Here is a 5346-nt window from a genome sequence, read left to right on the forward strand (position 1 = left end):
GTCAAAGTTAGTGGGCGGGGCTAAAGGCTGAATCTCAAATCTTGTCTAATCGACTGCTTCGGCCTGAAGAGAAACATGGTGGCTACGGTGATGGATTTTGCTGATATAGAGTGATCGAGGCTTGTTATTGTGCAAAACCAACATAAAATTAAAAGCGATATTTCTATTATTTCGCTAACATACAGTTTTGACTTGTAGGTGTTTCCATTGAAGAGTGATTTGCTTCTGAGGCGTAGTTCTCGTAATGTCCTGCCTCGACTCTCGCGAGATCTTGCAGTTCTTGTAGTCGGTCCCGTCACGCTAACGCTCCTCATGCTACGTCACGAGAATAAATAGTATGGGTGTATGGAGTTGCGGCAACATTGGCTCAATAAGTCTTGTTGTCCCCTCAGGAAGCAATTCCGACACAAAAGCAAGTGGCCCTGTACTTCCTACTTCCTTTTCTTCCTTTTACCGGGCGGGGTCACATGACTACAGGAAATGTGAAAAAAAGTGACTTCCATTTCAACATGCCTTAAAAAACACCTCATGAGAGCGTAAATCTGAGTCTAATGGTAACGCACCTATTGAGGTCAATATTGCTATCCAGCCTATCGAATTGTGTTTACTAGCTTATCACTCTGCACTCTTATCAATTCATTATTCTGAAATTGATTTGCCTTGACTTGGTGAGCAGGGTGACCATTTAGGTGACAGATAAAATAAATTCATGAAACGCCGCAACACAGTGACCATGAAATAATTAATTAAATAGAGAAATAACTCTCTCTCCCTCTCCCTCTCTCTCTCTCTCTCTCTCTCTCTCTCCATATATATATATATATATATATATGGAGAGAGAGAGGTAAGAAATTACCTATGATTATTTGTGAGTGTGCATATGCACACTCACAAATAATCATAGGTAATTTCTTCAATTAATGACACATTTAATAACACATTCATTTATTTAATTCCCTATTTAATTAATTAATGACACATTTATTTAATAATTTAATGGTTAATTTTATTTATTTATTTATTTAATTTTGGCACTTTTGGTCCTGAATAGGGCTCAAAGCACACTTTTAATTGTAATGAAATACATGTGGCACTTGAAAATGGACTAGAATTTATTTTTATTCGCCACCTAAATTATTGTTTAACAAGTTGGTCTCAGGCCTCAACTAGCACAATGAAACCAGTCGAAATATTGTATAAGCAAGCCATCAAGGTTTTGGATAAAAAAAAAACAAGTCACTACCATCACTGTAATATATAAGACAAATGTGGTTTTCTAAACTGGACTGACCTTCGTAAGTTTGCAGACTTATGCTTGATTTATAAGATTACTCAAAATTTAGCTCCAGCTCCATTATCCAAATTTACCATTCAGAGAAATAACTGAGCGTGTGACGAGAGAATCTACGAGATGAGACTTTATTCAGATTAAATAGTTAATAACATATAAGGCTTTTGCTAAACATTTGAAAAAGTGGCTTATTGATTCATATATTTGTCAACACTAAAATACACTGAATCTGTTGTGCTGTTATGTGTATTTGTAATGTACTGTATTGTTTCTATTCTTAACAGCAAAGTTGTTCAGTCTTTTTAATGTGTCAGGACCTGTTTAGTCCAATTGTATGTTTTTACTAATTGTGTGTCTGTGCTGTACTTATATTTCTGTATTTTATATTTTTTTTTAACATCATGGCCAGGGGACTTTTTTTTAACTCATGAATTTCTGTGTCTTATTAAATTGCACTGTCCCCTTTTCAATAAACCAAATCAAATGAGTAAACTACATTATATTGTATTTCGTGACCAAGCAACCAATTGAGAAAATACTTAAAGTACCTTTTCTTCAGTCCAATTTTTTTTTCTTTCAAGAAACGTTACAGTTGTGATCAAATTGATACTAGCATGCTAATTTCTTAACATACCTAAACTGTTTTGAAGCTTGGAATTGTTGTCATATACCACCTGTTGCAACCACTTCATGTGTAAAATTAATATAGCAGTTTGTTTAATTATTATTATTAGCAAAATGTCTTCTGTTTCAGTTTCTGTCATAAACGACATAGTAGTTTTATTCTTGGATAAAAAATAACAACAAAACAAAACAGTTTTTGCTGCCCTCTTCATTGACCTCAATAAATCATTTAATGCAATTGACCATGCAATTCCATTTCATAAATTAATAAACCTGTTAAGATTTGACAATACGTCCCCCAAATTGCTTAATTTATACCTGTTGACAGACTTAGGCTGTTGTTGCTGATGGTACTCAATCAATTATAATCACAAATGGGGTGCCTCAGTGACGTATACTTGGACCATTGCTGTTTACCCGATACATTAAACACAGTTTCTTCCTAACCAGTGCTTTAATGTCTTTTTTTTTTTGCTGATGATTTCAATTTATATGCCCCATCCTCATGTTCAGACTGCTTCAGAATCCATCCATCCATCCATTTTTTTTTTTACCGCTTGTCCTCACAAAGGTCGCGGGGGTTGCTGGAGCCTATCCCAGCTGGCTTCGGGCAGTAGAATCAACATTGATTATTTATAAAGCATTGTCGTCCAATTATCTTTCTCATCTATTCTTGATTATGATGGTATTGTGTACTGACATTACCAATTCAACAGTTAAACCCAGTCCATAATGGTGCATTACATCACTTAAAACAATTTTCTTACGCATCACTGCACACTGTATGAAAATGTCGAGTGGCCGTCTCTACACTCCGGAAGAAATATTTATCATGTTATTCATCTACAAGGCACTTTTTTAATATACTTCCGAATTACTTTACTTATTTGCGCTCACCTACCGAACACGATACAGCAGCTATCAGATATTGAACCTATACGCAGCATCCTTGTTCCATAACTCCAGCTGTATTTATTATGCGCCATTCAAATAGAACAAATTACAATCCCTCGAATTTGACTCAAGCATTGATCCAGGAGAGTTTAAATCACTTTTGTTAGATTTGTCACTGCTAATTTTCTGTTTATTTCTGTTGTTATGTTCCGTATCTTCTGTTGTAAATATTTATCGTTCCCAATTTTGTATGGTAAAAGAGATTTTAATCTCAATGAGACCACATGGTGTAATAAAGACTGAAGGAAAGAAAAATGTATTGGGTAACATGCCTGCCTTTCTGTCAAGGGTTAGAATCTCGGCTTTTCGAGTTTGCATGCTCTTCCAGTCCATTTCTCTGAATATTCTGGCTTCATCCCACATTCCTAAAACATGAGGTATGTTAATTAAATGAATTTTTCATTGATTGAATTTGAGAGTTGTTTGAGTGTTCCTTGTGAGTTCTTTAGGCTCGATTGCCTTAAAAGAGCGAGCTCTATTGGCTCCCAGGCCTCCTCATTTTTGTGCATGTCCAAATTTGACATTTTACAATTTTTACTAGTTTTTTTATGCAGATTTTTTTCACCCTAGATAGTCTCTCACTAAGTACAAGCTCCCTCATTCTAGTTTCAATGTGCTGTGTGTCTACAACTTTCCCCTTCGTCCCCTTCTGCTTCGTGTGGTCACAATCACAAGTAGCTATAATGAAAAAAAGATAGCATACATAATTTTCTACAAATATAACCAAATATGATTCTTTGCCCCACAAATGGTGAAAGAATGCTCAATTGTCGGCTCACATTGGATCAATTCTTGAAGCTCGGTAAATAGACTTGAAAGATTACTTTATTGCAAAAAAAGCCCATATCCTCATAAGACTGGCAAAATAAAAGTAGCATTATTTTTCGTGTCTAGTTTATGCTTTCTTTTGTTCACATCTGACAGGAACACATATCTACAAACATGCTGTTGCTGCAGGTTAAAGAGATCCGTGAGAGTTTTTAACCTTAAAATAAGACAACACCTAAAAAAAAAAGAAGCACGATTGATCCAGGTGAAATACAAAAACATTTGATAAACTTAATTTTTTTGCTGAAGGCAGCTCCATACTTTTGTGGTTGTGTTTGATTCCTGCCTTTTAGTAATGATCATACTGACCTCACATTGTCAAACAGCAAACTTAGCTACTGAGAAAACAACCGGTTAGTCAGCACTCCAGGCAAGCCTGAATCCCAAATGGGGTTTGCTGTGCAGAGGATACAAAGTCTAGCTCAGGGACATTTGTTGCCATTTTTGGGGGGGGGGCTGTTGTTGTTTTTAATTGGCCTTCGGCATATTCTAAAAAAAATCATTTACATGTATCAGAATATTATTACAAGAATTAGGACAATACTGAAAAATAAAGATAACAGGCCCTGTTTTTGTGCACAAACCAAGTCTAGCATGAAGCACAGTTTAAGTGTGTGCCTGGGTGGAGTTTTCTTTCTTTTGGTATTTTCCTAGACTTTGCACAGGTAGAATTGGGCGTTACAGGGTGTTTGCACCATTGTGGGATGAAATGCTACTGACTCCCGGCCAATCAAAGCAGCTCCGCTCATTCCCATTAAAATCAGGGAGGTGAAAAAACAATTCTTGTTAACTGGAAAAATAAACAAACTCTGAATATCGACCAATGGTCTAACCTCCTCATAAATCACATTTTAATGGAAAAAATATCTGCCTCAAATAAAAACCAAATATCAAAATTTATAGAAACATGGTCTACGTATATAGAATATTTTAACCTAATTCTGGTTACTTAATTCTGTCTGTTAGCAAGAGCCACTACATCGTGATAACTAACATTGATGTTTCTGCATTTGTCAATGTATTATTATATTATATTATTAGTATGGGATTTTTTTTAATGGGCTTTAGGTGAACTGATGAATACACACACGCTCGCACGCATGCACGCACACACACACACACACACGCACATACACATACTCACCCACATACAAAAAAAAAAAATATATATATATATATATATATATATATATATATATGTGTGTGTATATGTATATATATGTATATATATTAAAAAAAATAAACATTTATTAAATTTTTTTAATTAAAAATAAATAAATAAATAAAAAATCAGGGAGGTGGGAGCACACAGCGCTTGGCATCACTTTACACAACCTGCGCCACAAGGTAGACCTCAGTTTACCGAGTCTAGTCTACCAAATTCACAAAGGAAACTAGGCTTGTCGCGGAATGAAAATGGCAATGTGCCTGCCTGTGAAAATAAAGCATTTGGTATTCCCTATTTCCTCTGCTGGGTCCCTTCTCTCTAATACTTGGCTGGACTGTTGTTTCTTGTATTGTGCTTCCTCCTGTGTTCATCCTGCCTGCCAGAAACATCGTAAATAAGACCTATTGTGCAAGACTGCCATTATGTTGCATGTTTTCTCTAACAAGGTGGTGAACCGCAGTTGAAGATGCCACTCTGATCC

The sequence above is a fragment of the Vanacampus margaritifer genome, chromosome 18, assembly GCF_051991255.1.
Source record: "Vanacampus margaritifer isolate UIUO_Vmar chromosome 18, RoL_Vmar_1.0, whole genome shotgun sequence".
Lineage (NCBI taxonomy): Eukaryota > Metazoa > Chordata > Actinopteri > Syngnathiformes > Syngnathidae > Vanacampus > Vanacampus margaritifer.